A 26686-nucleotide genomic window follows, 5' to 3' on the forward strand; every position below is an offset into this window, starting at 1 on the left:
TGGTCACAAATGTGGAACATGTCTTTCAATCCGGACAAATCTCATTCTGTCTCTCCGAAAGGACGATCTGGAAATGGAACTGCCCCCCCCCCGCCCGCCCACCCACCCCTCCCCATCTACTTTCTCAACAATCCCCTTGAAGAAGTCCTTTTATTCAAGCTTCTGGGACTCACTATCTGCCATGATCTTTCCTGGGAAAGCCACATTTCCATGCTGACCTCCAAAACCTCCAAAACGTCGTGTAAGTTCCTTCCTTGTAACACCTGAGCTCCAGACCATGTAAAAGCTTTCATCCGCAGTCTGATGGGAGTACTGCTCTCCCCTCTGGGCTGGTGCTCCCGCCCCTCACTTAGCTCAACTTCACGGTGTGGAAATCAAGGCTTTTGGATCATTGGTATCTCCCGTGATGAAGCTGAGTCTTTGGGTCTCTCACTCTCTCACCGGAGGCATCAGTGGTCTTTCTGTCTTCTACAGTCTCCTCTCTGGCCTTGCCCATCGCCCCCGGCTCTGACTGTTGATCTGTACCCCCCTATATTTCCTCAGGGTTCTCAAGGTCCACCAAAAAAACCCTTTTGGTGAAACTGCCAAAATCAAGAATCACTGCTTCACTGCTCATCTTCACTCTTTCATTCCTCTTTTTCCCCACTTCTGGAACAAACTCCCACACTCTCTTCAATCCCACTTTTCCCTCCAAGTATTCAAAACAGCTGTTCACCACCATCTCTTGTTTTCCCCCCATCCAAAACCACCATCTTTTCCACCCCGTTAATCCACCTCAAACCCATCTCCTTCATATTCCCTGTTTTCCTTCCTCAAAGTCCATGTAGGACCATCTTGTTTACCTTGCAAAAGACACCCCTTAGACCTGTTTGCAAGACACCCCTTAGACCTTTGAAGACCCTTTAGATGCCGTAAGACATTTACAATCTTGAGACCCCTAAGACTCTAAAGAGCCCGAAGACCCCTTAAGACCCTGAAAACCCCAAAAACCTTAAGAGACAAATATACATTTATGTGAAGGCAAAGCCCATTCCAGACAATGGACAAAAGCAACACAGTATAACTCTCGGAGATATATCCGAGAACCTCAACACCACTAACTCCATCGGTGCGTTCAGAGGAGACACCAAATGTCAGCCAACCCAAATGTTGAACAAAGTGACAAAATGGCACAGTTCCTCGATGTGAATTTACTGTGTTTGCATTTGTATATTTATTGTATCGGCATTTGTGAATTTCTTTTATCGGTGTTGGTTTAAGTGATTCAGGGATTATCGACAATCAGGCAATTTGTAATCAGTTTTCAATAATTGATATATTGCTCTGTAACCTCAGCTGTGTTTTGTGCTCAAAACATCATCCATTGGTAACCGCTCACCTGGCTTGTTAGGAAGTAGGTCAAGGGGTTCCTTGAACTAACTGAAGGAAGTTGTACAAAGTTAGCGGAAACAAAATATATATATATATATATATATATATATATATATATATATATATATATATATATATATTTAAAGGTAACTTTTGTATGAATTGCAACAATATAAATCAATGGACGCACCAAAAATAGGATTCAAACATGTGATCACAGTTATGGCCCGATGCTGGTTGTTGTCCAGATCCAGACGTGTGAGTTTGGTGAGCTTATCAAACACTCCACTGGGGAGGAACTTGAGCTGATTAACATCCAGATCAAGCCTTGTCAGTTGTGTAAGTTTATCAAAGACTCCATGAGGGAGAGACTCGAGTTTGTTTCATGCCTCACACACATTATTCTGATTTTTTTTTCTGGAAATTAAACTTGTGCATTTCATAAATGACTGGTTGGTAAGTTTTTTTTGCCCTTTTTAGTCAGACTTTCCTCTACTTCTGGTACTGCTGCAGTAGGTTATGGTCATGACTGGCACAAGGCAAGATTGGTCTTCTTTGCTCAAAAGATACCATTCAATTTATTCATGGACTACAATTTGATTAGTTTGAGATAATAACAGAAAAATAAAATTGATTCCATTGTAAATGTTACTAGAATCAACATAACGGTTAGAGTATCCGTCTGGGTCTGGGTTAGAGTATCCCAGACCTCTGAGTCTGGGAGGTCGGTGTCTCAAACCTGGCCAAGTCATACTAAAGACTCCCCCGCGTGCATGATAACTCAATCGGCTTAATATGGTCACCTTCCTCAGTCACACAACAGATATTTCAGACTGGGGGAAAGACAAGACAAAGAGATGGGACCTTTTTCCCCTGCAATGGCTTGCGCAAGGTCCATGAGTCCATGCAGAAAAATGGAAGCACCATTGACTGGTGTATCGCAGGAACGAGAGCGAAAGAGAAAGCTTCTCAACGCACTCATATCAGGCTCCTTCAGAGAGCTTTTTTGACCCACTCCTGCAAGCTCCATTAAGCTCTCACCTCCTCCCCGTGTGATTTATGAAACTCCCCGAGCTCTCTTGTCCAGCGACTCTCCACTGACTTGCTCACCACCAACACTCCTGCCTTCCCAATTAACTACCAACTGTCACACTCCGAAGCTCAACTCCACTCTCTTCAACTGTTCTAACGACCAACCCCTCTGTTCGTGTTAATCCTGTGGCCGTGCACTCATTGGTCCTCCCCACAGACCGCTAGTGCTGTGACATGACCACCTCTGCCAGAATCCCACGTCATGCTCGTTTTTTGAGGGGATCTGCAAGATGTTTGGAGCTGGCTGTAAGAAAGTTTCCTGAAAATGAAAACACCCAGACAGATCAAAGACAAAGGAATTAAGGAGGGGGAGGTGTGGTGGGGTTTTTGACATGTATAGAGTGGGGAGAGGGTCACAATTACACAATTACACAATTACACGAGACCTTTCATTTTTACACAGACACCATAAACTGAGACGAAACATTTACTGATGGCATAACTAATGTATATTACATCGGTTACCCCCTTTTCATTTTCCCGAAACAATCCTCATTACTGAGGTTTGGCAATCACGTTTGGGTGATGTCACATCGACAGGGCTGCTTTGTACCATATATATTAGCACAGCACAATGCAAGGCTTCCATCCTCAAGCGATCCCACAATCACAGCCACCAAGTAGCCAGATTACAAGCACACACCACTACACCCAACAATAAATATATGTGAATCACAAAACAAGGATATGGTGATAACAATATGATGAAAAAACATTTTATTATTTTACAATGTGGACTCCAATAAAAATAATACTGAAAGAACACATTTTCATAATTCTGTTTCTGTTCAAAACATTTATGATTTTATTCTTCCTCATGAGTTTGTCTGAATCCAGCGACTAAGATAGTCAATACCGGGACAGCTGCAATCCCAGGGATTGTCATGAAGCCAGATGTGTTGCAGGCTGGTCACGAGTCTGGTAAACAATGTACATATTAATGAAGATAATTAAAATAACGTACAGATTACAATCATGTTTTTGTTTGTTTTTACAGATTTTGAGCTTCATGTGAGAGCATGACATGTTGTTCCCTTCAGCAGAGTAATCAAACAGATCTACTTTCAAATACATTAACATTTCTGAGAATTCACAAATGCCAATAACATAATCCACAACCACTGGTAAAATAATCCACAAACACGGGCAAAATAATCCACAAACACCGGCAAAATAATCCACAAACACCGGCAAAATAATCTACAAACACTGGCAAAATAATGTACAAACACCGATAAAATAATCCACAAACACCGGCAAAATAAGGCACAAACACCGATAATATAATGCACAAACACCGATAAAATAATGCACAAACACCGATAAAATAATCCACAAACACCGATAAAATTATCCACAAACACCGATAAAATAATCCACAAACACCGATTAAATAATCCACAACCACTGGTAAAATAATCCACAAACACCGATAAAATAATCCAAAAACACCGGCAAAATAATCCACAACCACTGGTAAAATAATCCACAAACACCAATAAAATAATCCAAAAACACCGGCAAAATAATCCACAACCACTGGTAAAATAATCCACAAATACGGGCAAAATAATCCACAAACACCGGCAAAATAATCCACAAACACCGGCAAAATAATCCACAAACACCGGCAAAATAATCCACAAACACCGGCAAAATAATGTACAAACACCGATAAAATAATGCACAAACACCGGCAAAATAATCCACAAACACCGGCAAAATAATGTACAAACACCGATAAAATAATGCACAAACACCGATAAAATAATCCACAAACACCGATAAAATAATCCACAAACACCGATAAAATAATCCACAAACACCGATAAAATAATCCACAAACACTGATTAAATAATCCACAACCACTGGTAAAATAATCCACAAACACCGATAAAATAATGCAAAAACACTGGCAAAATAATGCACGAGCACTGGTAAAATAATGCACAAACACCAATAAAATAATGCAAAAACACGGGCAAAATAATCAACAAACACCGGGAAAATAATCAACAAACACTGATAAAATAATCCACAAACACTGATAAAATAATCCACAAACACCGGCAAAATAATCCACAAACACCAGCAAAATAATGCACAAACACCGATAAAATAATCCACAACCACCAATAAAATAATCCACAAACACCAATAAAATAATCCACAAACACCAATAAAATAATCCACAAACACCGATAAAATAATCCACAATCACTGGTAAAATAATCCACAACCACTTGTAAAATAATCCACAAACACGGATAAAATGATCCACAAACACCGATAAAATGATCCACAAACACCAATAAAATAATCCACAAACACCAGTAAAATAATCCACAAACACCAATAAAATAATCCACAAACACCAATAAAATAATCGAAAAACACCGGCAAAATAATCAACAAACACCGCCAAAATAATCAACAAATACTGATAAAATAATCCACAAACACAGATAAAATAATCCACAAACACCGGCAAAATAATCCACAAACACCAGCAAAATAATGCACAAACACCGATAAAATAATCCACAACCACCAATAAAATAATCCACAAACACCAATAAAATAATCCACAAACACCAATAAAATAATCCACAAACACTGATAAAATAATCCACAAACACCGGTAAAATAATCCACAAACACCGATAAAATAATCCACAAACACTGATAAAATAATCCACAAACACCGATAAAATAATCCACAAACACCGATAAAATGATCCACAAACACCAATAAATAATCCACAAACACCGGTAAAATAATCCACAAACACCGGTAAAATAATCCACAAACACCGATTAAATAATCCACAACCACTGGTAAAATAATCCACAAACACCGATAAAATAATCCAAAAACACCGGCAAAATAATCCACAACCACTGGTAAAATAATCCACAAACACCAATAAAATAATCCAAAAACACCGGCAAAATAATCAACAAACACCGCCAAAATAATCAACACTCACTGATAAAATAATCCGCAAACACTGATAAAATAATCCACAAACACCGATAAAATAATCCACAAACACCAGCAAAATAATGCACAAACACCGATAAAATAATCCACAACCACCAATAAAATAATCCACAAACACCAATAAAATAATCCACAAACACCAATAAAATAATCCACAAACACCAATAAAATAATCCACAAACACCGATAAAATAATCCACAATCACTGGTAAAATAATCCACAACCACTTGTAAAATAATCCACAAACACCGATAAAATGATCCACAAACACCGATAAAACAATCCACAAACACCGATAAAACAATCCACAAACACCAGCAAAATAACCCGCAAACACTGATAAAATGATCCACAAACACCAATAAAATAATCCACAAACACCAATAAAATAATCCAAAAACACCGGCAAAATAATCAACAAACACCGCCAAAATAATCAACAAACACTGATAAAATAATCCACAGACACTGATAAAATAATCCACAAACACCGATAAAATAATCCACAAACACCAGCAAAATAATCCACAAACACCGATAAAATAATCCACAACCACCAATAAAATAATCCACAAACACCAATAAAATAATCCACAAACACCAATAAAATAATCCACAAACACCAATAAAATAATCCACAAACACCAATAAAATAATCCACAAACACCAATAAAATAATCCACAAACACCAATAAAATAATCCACAAACACCAATAAAATAATCCACAAACACCAATAAAATAATCCACAAACACCAATAAAATAATCCACAAACACCAATAAAATAATCCACAAACACCGATAAAATAATCCACAATCACTGGTAAAATAATCCACAACCACTTGTAAAATAATCCACAAACACCGATAAAATGATCCACAAACACCAATAAAATAATCCACAAACCCCGGTAAAATAATCCGCAAACACCGGTAAAATAATCCACAAACACCAGTAAAATAATCCACAAACACTGGTAAAATAATCCACAAACACTGATAAAACAATCCACAAATACTGCTAAAATAACCCACAAATACTGCTAAAATAATCCACAAACACCGATAAAACAATCCACAAACACCAGTAAAATAATCCACAAACACCGATAAAATAATCCACAAACACCGATAAAACAATCCACAAACACCAGCAAAATAATCCACAAACACCGATAAAATAATCCACAAACACCAGTAAAATAATCCACAAACACCGATTAAAACAATCCACAAACACCAGCAAAATAATCCACAAACACCGATAAAATAATCCACAAACACCGATAAAACAATCCACAAACACCAGCAAAATAACCCACAAACACCGGCAAAACAATCGACAAACACCGGCAAAACAATCCACAAACACTGATAAAAGAATCCACAAACACCGATAAAACAATCCACAAACACCAGCAAAATAACCCGCAAACACCGGCAAAACAATCCACAAACACCGGCAAAATATTACACAACACCGACAAAACAATCCACAAATACCGATAAAGGTCAAGAAAAGGTCAAAGGACATTACGATTCCAGGATCGCTACTTTTGACTTCTTCTCAAAAGTTATTCACCTGATTTCGATGTAACCTGGTAGAGATCATCTTTGCATGGTGCTTTCACAAGTTTGTTCAAACCATCGCCAATTTATATATTTAGTGGATCATCCATGCAGAACAGTAGTTCCCTGGTTTGAATACAACATCCAGGCTCATGGAAGAACGAGTTGACATGAATAAAGTAAGGAACTGACAGGGGGTAACAGTTAAACACAAGAAGCAAGGGAATTAATGAACAGATGCAGGGGTGGAGGGGGGGAGGGGGAGAGATCTCACTCCAACATGCAGGAAGAGGGTTGGGTCTAATGGAGGGAGAAAAGATCACGGGAGTGGATGAGGTTTGACAGGAGATGGTGGAGCACAGCCTATGTAGGAGTGTGATTGTACAGCCTGAAGAAGGTGGTTCAATGTACGAGAGAAAAGTGAAAATAAACAAATAGAAAACAAAAACAAAGAGAAAAAAAAGAGAAAATGAAATGTGCAAATAAAAATTGTATAAGAATCATCTTTAGAAAATAACAGCTTGCATCCAGCACAACTGTTTCAATCAAGACCACTCTGCCGCAAACAAGGAAGCAGGAATGCATTTCAGCTGGTTCGTGTCCAGATCCAGTCTTGTTAGTTGAGAAAGTTTGTCAAACACTCCACTGGGAAGAGACAACTCACATGGTTATCCTGCGGCTACTTGTTGTTTATGTCTCAAAGTGTATCGAAGTTCCCACTTTGGAGGAAGTTTGTATGGCATTCGGGTGACTTAAATGTATTCTTCATTTCCATAATGATATTAATCAAAAGCATTGTCATCATTGTCGAAAGGCTTCTGTGCTCAAGAAAGAATACAATCTCCTTGTGAAAGTTGATTTGAATGTGAGATGCTTTGAATTACCGATTTCCATTGCATAACCCACTGAGGTCATCCAAATTATTGGTCATCCAAAAGGTCATCAGTCGAGGGTTTGCAGAAACTTTTCCACCTTTTTAAGGTGCAAAAGACACATAATTCAGGAACAATTGGGTGTGACTGGGAAGGAGGGTAAAGAGAAGCAGTGCTTTGGGACACAAAAAGTTGAAGCAAACACAGAATTGAGGCATTCAGCCTTCTCACGAGCAGAGTCGGCTATGGTGCCATTTGAAGTGAGGAAATTGATGGAAGGGGAGCACACACCAGACACTGACTTGACAAGGTGCCACCAGGTTTTAGAGTGAGACAAGATTGAAAGCTCATTCTTGAAATTGGACAGATTTTTCTGGCTCTCGTGAAAGTGGACACACACATGTTGCTGGCCTTGTGAAATGATGAGGTTGTCTTCGGTCGGAGTTGCCTTCCAAGAGGAGGATGCAAGTTGTCTTCAAGCAACTGCCTCACCACAGGATTCGGAGAACCAAGAGCCGGAGGATGGGTAAGATCATTGAAGACAAGATGGGATTAATCTGTGCATGAGAGAGAGCAGGTTTCTGTTGAAGAATTCTCATAATGAATTAATATCAGGGGCAGTGGATATAGGAGACCACTCCTAAAATGTATTAAAAAAAGGTGTGAATACGTGATCACGAATGTTGAAGCAGGTCACACTTTATGACCCACAAACACACGGGGATCACGAATGTCGGTGTCCGACAGTATATTAACCAGTAGGTTGTTTATTTTCCTCATTTTAATGACTAAATATATGTTTTTGTGTGCAATTAATTTATCAACGTATCGTTAGTGATGCTTCGACTCGTTCTGGAGAATAAGTGGTCATATTGGGAAAATGGGAAATGGACACCAAACCAATGAAAAGTTAAATTATATATATATATATATATATATATATATATATATATATATATATATATATATATAATCACTGATGATTCGCCAAAAAGTGATGAAACCAGTCCAGTAGCTGAAGGGGTATGTAGCGTTGGGATTGTGTTTACTCTGTGTGAATGTCTTTGTAGTTGTTGAGGAACATCTGGGAAGGGTTCGAAACAGAGTTCAGCACTTACCTTGGGTAGGTCTTCTTGGTTGGTTTATATCGTTTCTTCGGCTCGAGGAGTGTGGTAGTGGTCAATTATTTACATATGTATAGAATATATATATATATATATATATATATATATATATATATATAGAATATATTCCTATGTGAGTGGGGTGGGGGGGGGGGCGGTGGCTGGTTAGATATCAACATAGAATCACACAACAGATCAGAATGTAAAATGAAGCATGGTCTGTGTGCGAGCAGATAACCAGCTCCAAGTATAAGTCGGGAAACGTCAGCTTAAGAATTGGCTTGTCTGCATGTGTGCCATATAGAGAGTGGAGCAAGGAAATAAGTAGTTAGGGATTATGGTAAAAGAAATTGTGTGTAAAACCTTGATGTAAGTCTCCACCGGGGGGTGCTGGGAGACTTAGCGTGAAAGAGGCGGGGTGGAGCTATGAACACCTCCCGAGGGGTGGAGGAATGGATCGCCTGAGCGGGGCGAAGCATAGCCCCAAGAAGGGTGGGGGGGGGGGGGGTGGGGTGAAAGAAGCCTTAAAAAGGGGTGGAGGAATGGATTTCCTGGGAGGGGCAGAGCGTTTCCCAGAGACTGGGGATGGAATTATAGATCCCTCCAAAAGGAGTGAAGCGTTGCTGAAGATGAAGGCAAGGGAGGAGATAAAAAGGCAGTTAGTAGAGAGAGAACGTCCGAGAAGGAGTTGGTCTGAGGGTCTGAGGAGGTTATTTTTTTGGAAAACTTTTCGTGGCTCTCCTCATGACCCCCACATGCGCGTTATCCACCATTAATTCAGAACGTCTCTATAGGAGCTGAGCAACTCGGGACATCACGGGACTTTAGCCTCCAGCCGTGACAGTGCGACGTTAATTGAGCCGAAGACGCCACAATATATATATATATATATATATATATATATATATATATATATATATATATATATATATATATATATATATGTGTTCATTTTAATACTTTGGTCTTTATGACAATAAAAGTTTTGTGTATTCAAAGTTTACATTTATACCTCTTGTGTGATCATTATATTAATTTATCAGGTTCTGCAGAGCAAAGTCATCCAGATACAAACGCTACTCGGACCCATCCGAAGGCAAACGCCACCCGCATGCGTCCGGTGACAAGCGCCGCCCAGATGCGTCCGGACACAAACGCCACAAATACTCACTCATTTTCACTCCCCATTATACATTCTCCCTTTTATTTTTCTTCATTTAAGGACTGGCCTCGATGAGGACTATTTATTCCGTGACTGGAGCCTTCAACATAAAAAAATATAAATAAAAAGTCACAGTGTTCTGGCCTGACCTGACAATCAGGTTTGGGTAATGTCACAATGACCGGGCTGCTTTGTACCAAATTTTAGCATGGCACAATACAGGGCCCCCATCCTCAAGTTCAAGCAATCCCACACCCCCAGCCATCAACTTGCCACATTAAAGGCACACGCCACTACACCCAGCAATAAATATATATGAATCACAAAACAAGGATATGGTGATAACAATATGATGAAAAAAACATGTTATTATTTTACAATGTGGACTCCATAAAAATAATACTGAAGGAACACATTTTCATAATTCTGTTTCTGTTCAAAACATTTATGATTTTATTCTTCTTCTTATGAGTTTGTTTGTATAGAGTGACGAGATAGTCAATACTGGGACAGCTGCAATCCCAGGGATTGTCATGAAGCCAGATGTACTGCAGGCTGGTCACGCGGCTGGGAAACAATGTACATATGAATGAAGATAATTAAAATAATGTACAGGTTACAATCATGTTTTTGTTTCTATTTACAGATTTTTAGCTTCATGTGAGAGCATGACATGTTGTTCCCTTCAGCAAAGTAATCACACAAATCTGCTTTCAAATACATTAAGATTTCTGTGAATTCACATATACCAATCAAATAATCCACAACCACCTGTAAAAGAATCCACAAACACTGGTAAAATAATCCAAAAACATCGAAAAAATAATGCAAAAACATTGGTAAAATAATCCACAGAAACCGGTAAAATAATCCACAAAAACTGGTAAAATAATCCTCAATCACCGGTAAAATAATCCACAGACACAAATAAAATAATCCACAAACACCTGTAAAATAATCCACATTCACAAATAAAATAATCCACAGACACAAATAAAATAATCCACAAACACCGGTAAAATAATCCACAGACACAAATAAAATAATCCACAAACACTGGTAAAATAATCCACAAACACTGGTAAAATAATCCACAAACACAGTTAAAATAATCCACATTAACCATTAAAACAATCCACAAACACCGGTAAAATAATCCACAAACACTGGTAAAATAATCCACAAACACCGGTAAAATAATCCACAAACACCGTTAAAATAATCCACATTAACCATTAAAATAATCCACAAACACCGCTAAAATAATCCCCAAACACCGATACAATAATCCACAAACGTTGGAAAATAACCCCCAGAAACCGGTAAAATAATCCACAAACACCGGTAAAATAATCCACATTCACCCTTAAAGTAATCCACAGACACCGATAAAATAATCCACAAACACTGATAAAATAATCCACAAACACCGATAAAATAATCCACAAACACCGATAAAATAATCCACAAACACTGATAAAATAATCCACAAACACCGATAAAATAATCTACAAACACTGGTAAAATAATCCACAAACACTGGTAAAATAATCCACAAACACCGATAAAATAATCCACAAACACCGATAAAATAATCCACAAATATTGGAAAATAATCCCCAGAAACCGGTAAAATAATCCACAAACACTGGTAAAATAATTTATTATTTAATCCCATACCACATCTACCATCTAATATGTGTTATGATGGCATAAAAACATTAAATTTCCTGCTGTTTGACAATGATTCACGTACATTGTACAATTTCTGTATGAACTCCCTGACCTTTTTGGGTGTCGGTGTCAAGTCAATCTGATGACAACTGGTCACATTATAAGAAATCAAATATTACACATCACAGGATAGGGAATTGAATTCTAAACATTTTGAATCTACTTACATGCAAATTGTATTAGAATTGACCGTGTTATGATAATAAAGGTCGTTGACCCCCCTGACCCTTGACCCAAACCGCTAACAAGGGGGACATAACAAGTCATGTCACATATCACAATATGGGGCATTTAATTCTGAACATTTTGGCATTACTTGCATGCAAATTGGATACAAATTGACCGCGCTATGGTAAAAAGACGATTTTGACCTTTTCATGACCTTGACCTTGACCTTTGACCCGATCGCTCCCAACATCTAATCAAATGGTCCTCGGATAATAACCAATCATCCCACCGAATTTGCTGCGATTCAGTTCAATACTTTTGGAGTTATGCGAATAACAAACAAACAAACAAACATACACACATATTCACAAATAAATAAATAAATAAATAAATAAATAAATAAATAAATAAATAAATACATAAATAAATACACAGCGATCAAAACATAACCTTCGCAACAAAGTTTGCTAAGGTAACAAACAGAAAGGGGTGAAAACAGTAATCTCCGATCTTCGATGGCGGAGGTTAATAATGCACAAACACCGGTAATATAAATGGAGTGTCAACTTTCCATAAAATGATCGATTTTTTTTTACCCTTTCACCAGGATATTGAATGTTTTTTTTGTTTTTTTTAAGTCTCCTTCAACCCCATTCATTGTAGTTTTCACTTTTTAGCTCACCTGGAACATTGTTCAGGAGAGGTATTAACGTTGGGTGGTGTCCTTCAGTGAGTTCCAAACATTTATGATTTTATCCTTCCTTATGAGTTTGTCTGAATCCAGCGACTAAGATAGTCAATACCGGGACAGCTGCAATCCCAGGGATTGTCAGAAAGCCAGATGTGCTGCAGGCTGGTCACGTGGCTGGTAAACAATGTACATATTAATGAAGATAATTAAAATAACGTACAGATTACAATCATGTTTCTGTTTGTATTTCCAGATTTTTAGCTTCATGTGAGAGCATGACATGTTGTTCCCTTCAGCAGGGTAATCACACAGATCTGATTTCAAATACATTAACATTTCTGAGAATTCACAAATGCCAATAACAGAATCCACAATCACCGGTAAAATAATCCACAAACACCGATAAAAGAATCCACAAACACCCCAAAACAACCCAGAAATACCGATAAAGGTCAATTTAAAGGTCAAAGGTCATTACGATTCCAGGATCGCTACTTTTGACTTCTTCTCAAAAGTTATTCACCTGATTTCGATGTAACCTGGTAGAGATCATCTTTGCATGGTGCTTTCACAAGTTTGTTCAAACCATCGGCCAATTTATATATTTAGTGGATCATCCATGCAGAACAGTGGTTCCCTGGTTTGAATACAACATCCAGACTCATGGAAGAACGAGTTGACATGAATAAAGTAAGGAACTGACAGGGGGTAACAGTTGAACACAAGAAGCAAGGAAATTAATGAACAGATGTGGGGGTGAAGAGGGGGGGTGGAGAGAAAGATCACACTCCAACATGCAGGAAGAGGGTTGGGCCTAATGGAGGTAGAAAAGATCATGGGAGGGGATGGGGTTTGACAGGAGATGGTGGAGCACAGCCTATGTAGGAGTGCGATTGTACAGCCTGAAGAAGGTGGTTCAATGTACGAGAGAAAAGTGAAAATAAACAAAAAGAAAACAAAAACAAAGAGAAAAAAAGAAAGAAAATGAAATGTGCAAATAAATTATTGTATAATAATCATCTTTAAAAAATAACAACTTGCATCCAGCACAACGGCTTCAATCAAGACCACTCTGCCGCAAACAAGGAAGCAGGAATGCATTTCAGCTGGTTCGTGTCCAGATCCAGTCTCGTTAGTTGAGAAAGTTTGTCAAAAACTCCACTGGGAAGAGACAACTCACATGGTTAACCTGCGGCTCCTTGTGGTTTATGTCTCAAAGTGTATCGAAGATCCCACTTTGGAGGAAGTTTGTATGGCATTCTGGTGAATCAAATGTATTCTTCATTTCCATAATGATATGAATCAAAAGCATTTGCATCATTATCAAAAAGCTTCTGTGCTCAAGAAAGGACACAATCTCCTTGTGAAAGTTGATTTGAATTACCGATTTCCATTCCATAACCTCCTGAGGTCATCCAAATTATTGGTCATCCAAAAGTTTTTAGGACGTGTGAGCTGATCCCATCTGGTCCAGTTGGAGAAACAGTCGAGGGTTTCAAGAAACTTTTCCACCTTTTCAGGTGCAAAAGACAGAATTCAGGAACAATTGGGTGTGACAGGGAAGGAGGATACAGAGAAGGAGTGCTTAGGGACACAAAATGTTGAAGCAAACACAGAATTGAGGCATTCAGCCTTCTCCTGAGCAGGGCAGTGGATATAGGAGACCACTCCAAAAATGTAAAAAAAAAAAAAAAATGTGCGAATACACGATCCCAAATCTCGAAGCAGGTCACACTTTATGACCCACAAATACACGGGGATCACGAATGTCGGTGTCTGACAGTATAATAGCCAGTTGATTGTTTATTTTCCTCATTTTAATGACTAAATATGTTTTTGTGTGCAATTGATTTATAAATGTCGAGTTTGTGATGCTGAGACTATTTCTGGGGAAGAGGTGGCCATATTTGGAAATGGCCACCAAAACCAATGAAAAGTCAAATTATATATATGTGCATATATATCGCTGAACGTAGCGCGGTACCGCTATTGACAATAGGCGCTCGGCAATTGGTTTAAGCACTCAAACAGGCACTCATATTAAATGGTTCATAAGGAACAGTTGGGCTGTCACTGCATACCATGTATGATCCCTTAAACTTTAAAGCCAGCCTTCATCGTGCATACAGCAGTTAATGAAATAAAACTAATTTGTTCAAATAATGACTTTCTCCACAAAAAGAGTTGTTGCTTAACGCAGATCAATCCTGGAGATATTGCAAAGTTTAATCACCCGTGAAATAAACATTGCAGAAAATCCGCCGTTTTGCCTGCTCGTCTGTGCACATCTCACTTGGTACATCGGTTTGGGTCCACGCAAACGTTATAATTTGTTTTTTTAAATGTCCGTTTTTTTTTTTTTACCAGATTTGCTTTGATTCCTTGTAGAGCACATCGTGAAACTTCTGAAAATATAGACACAGATCTGGCAGACGCTATGGATAAACAGTCTCTCTGGGTGACAGGGCACGATTTGAAGCAGTGAATGCATTAAATCATATCGTTCAATGAAGCTCGTTAATTTTGACACGTTCTTAAATTTTTTGTTCACTCAATATAATTCCCCAAACAGTAAAAAAAAAACAGATAAGTTTAATGGTTTGGAAATTTCACATTTTCTTGTGTATGTAGGGTTGAGGGAACATTGCCGAGCGTGCTTAAAGTAAATGGGTATATCAGCTTCGTTATAAGACTTGTTATTTCTCTAAATTATCAGATTTTACAACAGATTTCGACATTTATTTAGTCCAGATGACATGCAATCCTCAAAACCGAAATAATATTTCGATGATGTACTATAATTAGTCCGTGAGAGTCGATCGTGGAAAATCGTATCATATAATGCATGGAATTGCTCCAAACTCCTAATTTGAAAACTGTAGTACTTACAAAAGCGATGTACACAACGATTGGTAGCTATGATGAACAGGCATTCAATAATATGAGTGAAGAAAGTGGGGGAAAAAAAACCTTATCGTTAAGAAATCATTGCGGCCTGTTTCAAGTCAAGGCATGGCTGAGCATTTTGGCTGAGCAGGCCAAAAAACATGGCGGCTTCAGACCCCAGCGAGGTTACCTCGGATACGCCTTCAAATCCCACATACAGTGGTGACCGAGGATGTGCCTGATAAAGGATATAATTAAATGAGGTCGTTAATTATCTTCAAAAGGGGTGTTTTAATTAACCCAGACCCTCAATTTTCACACTTGTGCTTCCTTGGAGTTTTCTTCGTATGCATGCAAAGTTTTAGGGTGTTAGGTTTTATTGTTTTGGAGTTATGGAGGAGACACACACACTGACACTGACACTGACATTTATTGGTGTCAATATTTGCCTCAAACACTCGAAGATTAGTTGACCTCACTAAACATAATGGAGTAAATACAGGTATACCTCGATTTAAGTTGCCCCGATTTAAGTTGCCCCGATTTAAGTTGCCCCGATTTAAGTTGCCTCGATTTAAGTTGATTCGAAGTTGCGTCGTCCATCAATATGTACCCAGGCTTCGAATTACGTCTGTTTGCATCGAACTTATGTCTTTCTAGCCATGTGCTTCGGCTTTTTCCGTCGCCAATTTTCCTGAACCGGCCAGTGTTACTCCGAGACGTTGAGATCGTTAACGTTACGAAGCTTGCAGGCACGCACACAGGCACGTGTCTGCATTGAAGTGCCACCGAGGTTTCGTACAGTGAGTGTTGCATCACACTTCAATGACGACACAGCCAACCGTGCTGCTGTGTGTGGGCCGGAAGCCTTCGTAAATTGTTGCCAGATCTGAAAAGTGGAAATATCGTGTTGGAAGCTCAAAATTAACGTACAATGTCATCTTTGCAAAATGAAAACTTTTTACTCAAATTTTATTTACCCTCCGTCACACCTCAATGACGGTGTCAACAATGTGGTGTGCGTGCCTATGTGCGTGTCAGCAAAGGTAGCTTCATGGATGGAAGAATGTTTCTACTTTCCGTGCCCCGTGCCTTTGTCGGGTTGTACCTGTACCTGTCGTCCTGTACGTAATATTTCCAGTATGGAGTGTAAATTTATCTCGACTAGATGGCACCGCAGGCAAACCCAACAACCCCATAGCCATTGTTCAGAATGAATTATTATCATTCTTTATTATTGTCCAAGTAAAATATGGAAATCTTTCTTCCACTGGCAATTCAATTAAATTGAAATTCAATCGACTGGGCGGATCAGGGAAATTGGCGATGGAAAAGCCAAAGTGCGTGACTTGAATGAATGGATTTAGATTGTAAACTGGCTTAGTGGGAGGAAGAAAAGAGTGGCTGTGAGTGGGAGATGTCTTGCTGGGAGGATGTAAGTAGCGGGGTACCTCAGGGATCAGTTCTCAGGCCATTACTATTCATCATTTACATCAACGATTTGGATAATGGGGTAAAGAGTAAGTTTTCCAAACTTGCAGATGACACAAAGCTTGGAGGTAAGATACAGAGCAGAGGGGGTGGTGATCAGATACAGGGAAGTATTGATACTTGCATAGATTTAGCAAAAGATTGGCAGATGAAGTTTAACCTGAGCAAGTGTAAGGTGTTGGGAATGGGAAAGAACAATGAAAATAGAGATTACAGGATGCAAGGGGTAATTTTGGAGCATATAACACAGGAGAAGGATCTGGGGGTTGTAATAGATACGGGAGGTAAGCAGGCAGCACAGTGCCAGGCAGCTATAGGTAAAGCAAATAGGGTGTTTGGTTGTATTCGGAGGGGGATCAATGATAAATCAAAAGAGGTGGTGTTAACATTGTACAGGAATTTAGTGAGGGCCACATCTGGAATATTGTGTGCAGTTTTGGTCACCACAGTACAGGAAGGACATAGATGCCACAGAGAGGGTTCAGCGCATGGCTACTAGATTGATTCCAGGCCTAGCTAGACTTCGCTATGAGGAGCGGCTGAAGGAGACAGGGCTTTATACACAAGAAAGGAGGTGGTTACGAGGAGATATGATGGAAATGTTTAAGGTAATGAAAGGTATAGATAAAATAAGTGCAGATTAATTATTCAACAGAGCAGACAGTGCCAGAACCAGGAGCCACGGCCTGAGTAAAGAAGAGGAGAGTTAAGGCGGTAGTAATACAGGGAACTTTTACTCAGAGAGTAGTTAATGCATGGAATGGTCTCCCTGGAAGGTAGTGGCAGCAGAAACAGTGCTAAGTTTAAATTAGAATTAGATAGGTACCTGGATGTTATGGAGATAGAGGGGTACGGGGATGTTGAAAGGACTTTTAGGAAGTTTGAGTATTGATGGGTGATTGTGTACGGAGTGCTGTTGGTGGGGGTCTTGTCAAGGGGGGTTGTGTGGTTGATGTGTGTGTTTTAATCAAGCCCATGCCCCCTCCCTTGAGGGGACGAAAATAAATAAACTACCAAAAATAATAATTAAAAAAAAAAAAACCCCAAACAACTATTTCATTAATTAAAAAGTTTTTTTGCATTTTATTTTTTGGATCTTGTGTTGATGGGTTGGTGTGATGTTCGCGCAGGCATGATGGGCTGAATGGTCTCAACCTGTGTTCGATTCCCTTGTATTTCCTTGTATCATGACGTTACTTGAGTGTGTAAATTGTATTGTCCTAAATTCTGTATTTACACTGTTCAAACCTACTGTCCTTACAAAACCTTCATCATGAGTTGTAATCATGCTGGTGGTGATAAGAGTGACTAAGAAAATGTGTAAAACTATGAATCTGGAGGTGGAATTGGATGTTGTATGTAGAATGGTGAGTGGTGACTGTGCTGTTGATGTTCGTCGGCACTTATAGTAAGTTTGCCTCCAACAAATGTACGTACAATTTACAAAGATGCAAAACAAATTCGTGAAAGTGCTAAATGTGCTACGCCATGTAATGAACTCGATGGACAGAGATGAAGGCTCTGAAGTGGGAACAACAGGTTTCATTCGGGCACAGCACAGCACAGCACAACACAACACAGCACAACACAACACAGCACAACACAACACAGCAGAGCACAGCATCGGAACATGGGTGGGTTACCTGACTCCTCTTAACCAAGCTCCGGTGCACCCATGTATACTTGCATTATCATGAACTACTGATACATCTCACGCCATTAACATCCAAGTTCACGATGAAGTGAAGGAGCTCTCGCATGGGAAAAGGTGTGGATTGAGGACCTCAATAGAATGAGGATACCTGTGAGCAGATCCATCACACAGCAGAAAGCTAAAAGTCTGTATGATGGCTTTAAAAAAGGAGAGTGAGAGTTCCGTTTCTGCTGCCATGGCTGGAGACCTTTACTGCAATTCGTGGCTGGTTTGATAGGTATATGTGTGTGTACGGGCAGGATGGCCGAGAGGTCCGCACCGTTAAGCCGCTGTCCCATCTGCTAGCATTAGTTGATGGATGTTAAAGATCCTCACGGTGTCTTTCACGAAGATTAGGAGGATCATCCCCAGCACCCTTAATGGATTACAAATCCCTGCCTGGACTACGAGGAGCAAGCCTTCCATCCTCCATTTGATTATAACTAACTCTCACACTCTCTACCACCACAGCATATTTTACGCAGTATTTTACTGTATTGTACTTTAATAAAATTATTTCATTTCAATTTTTTTACTGTCAAAATATGTGTTAGATTGAGTGTTTAAATTATCTCTGTTTAAGCCAAAAAGGTAATATTGCAGGTGAAAATTACGACGTCCCCCTCGGATTTGGACAAAAGTTGGTGGACAGGTTGGGTGTGTCACAAGGACGAATAGATTCCACTTTGGTGAAGGTTCGAATCCGGATCTGAATATGAGAATCATTTAATTTTTAAAGTGATTCTTCACCATTGAGAGATGGAGCCAAAAACGATATAGTACTGCAGAGCATGATATTTCAAAAATGTATTGGGCCCGATACGTTCTTGTGGATCAGGCATTACGTGGCGGAGGTATGCGCTCCACCGAGTGCCCCTCTAGTTTCATTACTGTATTTCTTATTGACAAAATATGATTCGATTTAAGTCTCAGTTTTCAAGAACATATCCAAGACATAAATGGAGGTATACCTGTAATAGCAATTGAATCATTTTCCTTTCTACGTCAAAGAGCTTTCATTGGGTGTCATATTTTAGACGAAATTATGCTCCCCAAATTATGCTAAATTATGTTCTTATGTTTTTTTTTTTACTTTTGAGATTGACAAAAGTCAAGCATAGTTTTTAATAGGGTTTTTTTTTCCAACGTTTCTTTACTGTTAATGAGACATTTATTGCACCTAACACTCAAAATCATCTTGTGTGCCACGCATGGCACATGTGCTGTACGTTGCTGACCCTTGTTCTCGGGTGTTTCGATAGAACATCTCAGCCAGCTCAGTGACGTGATGGTTCTGGGGTGTGTTCCATGACCAACTAGAGAGAACAACGAACACGATACCACGCACAGTGTTCAAGTTCATACAATACTTCAATTTTAATGAAATAATGATTTTAATGGTAGTTTTCTTTTTTAATGTGGCAGTTTAATGCTGTTGACGTCGTCCAGAAGCAGTCCCACATACCACCCTTCTACACCTCCACATAGAATTGGTTCACGAGTCAGTAAATGACCACTATATTCGTTATGGGTGTGTCTGTCTGTCTGTCTGTCCCGAGCATAGCTCCGTGGGTTTTGATCCGACCCTGATAAAATTTGTTTGGGAGGTTTATATCATGATCTAGTTGTGTTTTCTGGAGAATTGGCCTGCTGTGCCCATTATGGGCGGAGCCACACCCAAAAAACATGTGTTTTTTAGGGGGTAGCCGGTTTCAAGTTACATCTTCTCCAAGGGGGTTTGTCGAATCTGGCAGGGGTTTCAGTATTTGGTTAGCCCAATGGCACCTGCATAGCCCCACGGAGCTCGATTTTTCATTTTCGTCCCAAGGTCAAGGTCACAAGGTCACGAACTTAGAAAATGTCAAAAAAATCAATAAATTGGGCATTGAGCTCCTTGGGTTTTCAACTGTTTCGAATGAAAGTTGGTATGCAAGTCGTGCTCTTTGAGTACTACAACTTTCATCATTTACGTTTTTCCCGATTCCCGCCATAAAAAAATTTAAAAAGGCGAACTATGTTTAGGATTTCGCAATTCGTGGTCGATTTGTAGTGCTCTTCGATTACTACAACTTTCATCATTTACGTTTTTCCCGATTCCCGCCAGTTTGCCCGTGGCGTCCCCTCGAAGGTCAAAAAAGAAAAAAGGTGAACCGTGTACATTGCTCGTGAACCATCGCCGTCTCCAGACTTGTCTATATTTAAATTGAACGAGTGAAAAGCTGGAGGTTCTTGGAAGTTTTATGAAAGCAATTTGTGTTCTGCAGTGTTCAAGTACACAATTCCATTTAAATGTTGTAAAAGTCGAATTAAATTAATTCCGGTTTTACCGCCATTTTCCGCAGTGTCTATTACACCACACTATCTAGCACATTATTTGAGTTAATTTTCATATCTGTTGTTTGTGTCCTTTATAACATCCTTAACAACAGCAAGTTTCCTGTTTGAAATTCTTTTAAATTTTGTTTGACTGCCAGGAAGGCAGACAGAGTAAAACAATTATCTCACTCCTCTCTGCGTATGTGTGATCGGGACGAATTAAAAGCCAAAGTATATTAAAATGAAACACTTGCCTTCCTATTCATGTTCAAAATATAAGATTCAATATAAATAAGTTATTTCTCGATCATAACCTCATGATCATAAACTGATAAGATGGACCGATTGACATGAACGAATTGCTTAAACCCTGCTTTTTGCTTTGTGTGCGTGGAGTAATATAATAAGCTTGTAGAATGCTCGCTAAGTGGCTAAAGCACTCAAGCAAGGACTCCAACGAACCGCTGATTAGGAATGGCTGGCTTTGCAAGCAATACCAAGCTTATTACCTCCGCCACCGAAGGCGAATGGAGCTGGTTATGTTTTCACCAATCTCTCTGTCTGCTTGTCTGTGAACAGGATATCTCAAAAAGTTGTCGATGGATTCAGACAACATTTGGTGGAGAGGTTGGGTGTATGGCACAGACAAAATGATTACATTTTGGTGAAGATCCGGATTAGAGAATTTTTAAGTGATTCTTCACCATTAAGAGACAGGAACAACAATGATATATAGCACGATATCTCAAAAAGTTATGGACGTATTAGTGTTAAAAATCTGGAAGCCATGAGCATTCAACATACAGGTCCTACAGATCAGTTATATCGGTAAATATGTGTTTCTCGTCAGGGTCCCGTCCCTTGGTTTAATGTGTAATTAATGGTACATGCGCTGCGGAGTTATTTTATAGTTAGGATTTTACGTCCCAACCAATGAGCCTAACAACCCTCTGCTTTCGGCATTGTCCGCGCTCTTTGCTCACCGGCGAGCGGGTGCGTGCGTGGGCGGAGTTTAACATGGGCATGGCGTACCTCTTTGGCCAATTGGCAAGGAGCGGGCGTCTCACCCGCCTCGCCCCCCCCACTCAACACCATCGCCATTACGTACGTGGTCGGAGGTGAGGAGGTAGGCGGAGCTACAAACGCCTCCGATCGGGACTCCACCCAGAATGGTGGGAGTTGCCCCGCCTACCGTGGGCCTGTCTAATGGGAGACGGCCAGGGAATCGCGCAATGGGTTTGACCAATCAGGAGGCGAGTGGCCAGGAGAAGAAGCCCCTCTCTCCTAAAGAGGAAGAGTGTGGTTGTCTGGACGAGTGTGGGAAAGACGGTGTGCTCGTGGCAAGAGCGTTTGAGAGACAGAGATCGTGGTGTTTGTCAAGCAGCCGGTCATCGTGTGTGAGGCATTTTCTTGTGGGAAAGGACATTTTCAATTCAGACATTTCCAACCTGGCATCCAAAGCCAGTGAGTGGTTGTTGACAAGAGCGCTTCTGTCTGGGTCTGCGGCGGACTGCATCCCGCGCTTCGGAGGTGTCTCGTCTGGCGCATTACAGCGAGCGGTCGACCATTTTCATCAAGGGAGATCACCTCATCTTGCCTCCTCTGGGTTAGGCTCCCCTGGTCCGTACTTTTGGTGACTGGAGCTCCGGGAAGGTGTGGACATCTTGCTGCGTGCTCGCGGCCAGGTAGCCAGCCGTTCTAACTCCCAGCCAAACTATCCTCCTCGGCTGGAGAGCCGAATAAAGACCCGGCTGGTCCATTTCTCTTCTTTTGGGTATCTGTGTGTGCTTGTGTGTCTGTGGGCCCCATCTTTAAGTAGGATTGTTAAGTGCTTTTAGTTGTACATTATTTGCATTGCTTAGTCGGATAACTCTGCCCTTACGTGCTTCCCTCATTCCCCAATTATTGTTGTAAATAAATTCCCCTTTTGTTGAATGTACCAGCTCGTCCTTGTCCTTTATACCATTGGTTTGCCGTGCTGCGACTGGGAATTAGGAGGCCTCATTGTTGCCATAATTGTGCAATTGGCCCGGCAGGATTCTGGTACTCTCCGCTCAGGGTACGACTTGGATCCGGCTCGCTAACGGCCCGGATCGCGTCGATCCTGCCGATGGTGAATTTTCCCGGTAGTTTGGACGACGTGGGTATTTAGATGTATTGAAATTGGCAATTGACCCTATCCCACGTGGTCAACCTATTGGCAATCTTCGGTCTGAAAAGGGACCCGTGACCTTTTGGATTTATCTGAAAGGTATGACCTAAATTCCAGTGTGTTCGGTGGAGCCGACTCTCCTGCTCCATCTAGCGGTCATGCTTGCCACCGAGACCCAGCACTCCGGCCCCATAACATTATGACAAAACTAGGTGGATGAGTTGGTTAGGTGACAAGAACAAGTAGATTAAATTTTAGTTCTGGTCTGAATCCAGATCCAGCTCATCAGTGGGATGCAAAACGTAAACTGTTCAGCCTGGTGCAGGTATGCGCTCTATTGAGTGCTGTTCTAGTTACCTTCGCCACCGAAGGTGGATGGAGGTTATGTTTTCACCCCTGTCTGTTTGTCTGTCGATTTGTGAACACGATATCTCAAAACGTTGTGGACGGATTCAGATGACATTTGGTGGAGAGTATGGGTATGTGACACAGCCGAAATGATTAGGTTTTGGTGAAGATCTGAATCCCGATTCGGATCTGAGAATTTTAAAAGTGATTCTTCACCATTGAGTGAGAGGGCTATAATGATATATAGATATGTGAAAAAGTTGTGGACTGATTCAGATCAAACTTGGTGGAGGAGTTGGTTAGGTAACAAGAAGAAGCTGATTAAATTTTAGTTCAGATCCGAATCCAGATCCGGCCTATCAGTGGGATACAAAATATAAACTAATCAGCTTGGCAGAGGTAAGCACTCCACTGGGTGTCCTTCTCATTGTTTTTTTTTTTGGGGGGGGGGGGATGTAGCCTGTGGCTGCTTGGCTGCATCATTTTCTGGGGGCATGGCTGTGCCACTGATGCAATGCATCCCATTACCAGTAAGCAGGTACTGATTTTGCCAACCTCAGAAGAATGACAGGCTGAGTCAACCCACCTGGTGTTAATTCAACGTGTTGACAGGTCTTTATTTTGATTTTTTGTTAGGAAATCAGTCATTGGTCTTTATTTTGATCTGCACATCGTGCCAATCGATTCCCAATGAAGTCGTGCTTTCGTGCTCAGACATAATATATATATATTTTTTTTTTTCACAGTTAATTTAAAGACATTTGGACGGACGAGACAACAAAAAGAACGAACAGTATCACATCAGCAATGTGTTTAAATCGTTGCTAGGGAGTTGTTTTCACCGCGATAAAATGGCGGCGGCCGTTGCTAACCGGAAGTAACTAAATCTTCGCCCTTCCATTCGTCTTTGTCCACCAAGGTTCGTGGGAATCCGTCCGTTCCGTCCGTTTTGAGATATCATGATCACAGACAAACAAACAGAGGTGAACACATGACGTCCATTCACATTCGGTGGCGGAAGTAACACCGTTTCCGGTGAATTTCGATGACGTATTTCATTGACTCGTCACACACAGACACCGCACATCATGAACACGATCGAGGGACGACATGAACCCTGTTATTTCGGTCATTCAGCGCACCGAGCCCAGAGACACCAAATCCGCCATTATATCCATCCGTCCATTTAATTTCCTCACACTGCTCGATAATACCGCACTCGAGTCGGGAAGGGGATTTCCTTCTTCCTGGATGTTCACTGTAAACACACAAAGTCCTTTAACTTTAACCATTAGTGGCTCGGAATCGTCTCCTCAGGATGGGAGGTCGAACAGAAACAAATCAATCCATTGTGCATGAAAAATAAATAAATATATGTTAAAAAAAATACCTCATCTTGTCTTTTATCTCATGTGGAACACGGCTCTCAGGCTCGTGATCCGTGACGTCACCCCGTGACGTCATCAACCACGCCTGACGGTTCCTCGATGTTCTTCAGTTTGAGAGGATTTTAACAACGCGAGAAAAGAGCGACTGAACTGTGAGGAATAAATTTAAGTTAACTAGTTAAAGTAATACCGATTCGTTGTTAGTAATGTGAATTAGGAGCATCAGTTAACTTAGTGGTGAAAAGTCGTTAACCCGTTGATGTGTTTACTAGTTTAACCGGGGCGACCAATCACACAAAGGTATCGAAAGGAAGTGTCACCGCCGTGTAGTCTGCTTGTAGTGCCGTGTAGTCTGCTTGTAGTGCCGTGTAGTCTGCTTGTAGTGCCGTGTAGTCTGCTTGTAGTGCCGTGTAGACGGTTTGTAGTGCCGTGTAGTCTGCTTGTAGTGCCGTGTAGACGGTTTGTAGTGCCGTGTAGTCGGTCTGTAGTGCCGTGTAGTCTGTAGTGCCGTGTAGTCGGTTTGTAGTGCCGTGTAGTCGGTTTGTAGCGCCGTGTAGTCTGTAGTAGTGCCGTGTTGTAGGTTTGTAGTGCCGTGTAGTCTGTAGTAGTGCCGTGTAGTCTGTAGTAGTGCCGTGTTGTCGGTTTGTAGTGCCGTGTAGTCTGTTTGTAGTGCCGTGTAGTCTGCTTGTAGTGACGTGTAGTCTGCTTGTAGTGCCGTGTAGTCTGTAGTGCCGTGTAGTCGGTTTGTAGTGCCGTGTAGTCGGTTTGTAGCGCCGTGTAGTCTGTAGTAGTGCCGTGTTGTAGGTTTGTAGTGCCGTGTAGTCTGTAGTAGTGCCGTGTAGTCTGTAGTAGTGCCGTGTTGTAGGTTTGTAGTGCCGTGTAGTCTGTTTGTAGTGCCATGTAGTCTGTTTGTAGTGCCGTGTAGTCTGCTTGTAGTGACGTGTAGTCTGCTTGTAGTGCCGTGTAGTCTGTAGTGACGTGTTGTCGGTTTGTAGTGCCGTGTAGTCGGTTTGTAGTGACGTGTAGTCGGTTTGTAGTGCCGGGTCGCTGTGTTGTATACGTCGCCGGGATTCATCGGACGTGTTCTTTTTAATCCGTCCGTACTCGTACCCGACACTACCCAACACTACCCAACACTACCCAACACTACCCAACACTACCCAACCAGTGAACTTGATTTACAGGGATTTGTAAAATGTTTACACACCTTGGAATGCAGAAAAACGGGTCACATGACCCTCTCCGTCATCAATCAAAATGACGTCATTCGGTGCTGATTCGACTCGTGTTTGTTCCTGAGTGTTGGAAATTACGATGGTGGTGTTTTTTTACGGACACACAATGGATCAGTTGTGGGAAATACAATAAGATACGAACTGAGAAACTATGGGGACAGGTGGTTACACAGGTGAGTGTGATCTGTTGGTGTGTGCATGATATATAGATGGTTGGGTGTGATATCATGATATTGTTACGAATTTGGAATTCAATCGCACACAACATACAGGTTTCCTTAGTCAGCTATGTCGATAAGTGGATGTTCCCAAGATAGCTCACCTTCCATTGTTTAAATGTTCAGAGATTGATTAGATGCGCTGTGGATCGATTTAATAGTAAGGGAAC

General features: G+C 40.7%; 1 protein-coding gene and 1 long non-coding RNA gene across 3 annotated transcripts in view; one reads left to right on the plus strand and one right to left on the minus strand.

Annotated features, from left to right (window-relative positions):
- Positions 1-3163: 3163 nt before the first annotated feature.
- LOC147012374 (uncharacterized) lies at positions 3164-25170 on the minus strand. The gene is made up of 3 exons (XR_015051589.1): positions 25066-25170; positions 12781-12963; positions 3164-3381 (listed from the first exon to the last, which is right to left on the minus strand). It is a non-coding gene; the product is annotated as an uncharacterized LOC147012374 (long non-coding RNA).
- The window catches only part of LOC147012375 (von Willebrand factor A domain-containing protein 5A-like), a 162992-nt gene continuing 161394 nt past the window's right edge, over positions 25089-26686 (plus strand). The window contains exon 1 of one of the 2 annotated variants that reach the window (XM_085856469.1): positions 25089-25215. The gene's annotated coding sequence lies outside the window, so the exon portion shown is untranslated. The remainder of the gene's footprint in view (positions 25216-26686) is intronic. The other variant, XM_085856470.1, reaches the window with a different exon arrangement.

The sequence above is a fragment of the Eptatretus burgeri genome, chromosome 15, assembly GCF_056783735.1.
Source record: "Eptatretus burgeri isolate ZD-2024b chromosome 15, Ebu_testis_v1, whole genome shotgun sequence".
In the NCBI taxonomy this organism is placed as follows: domain Eukaryota; kingdom Metazoa; phylum Chordata; class Myxini; order Myxiniformes; family Myxinidae; genus Eptatretus; species Eptatretus burgeri.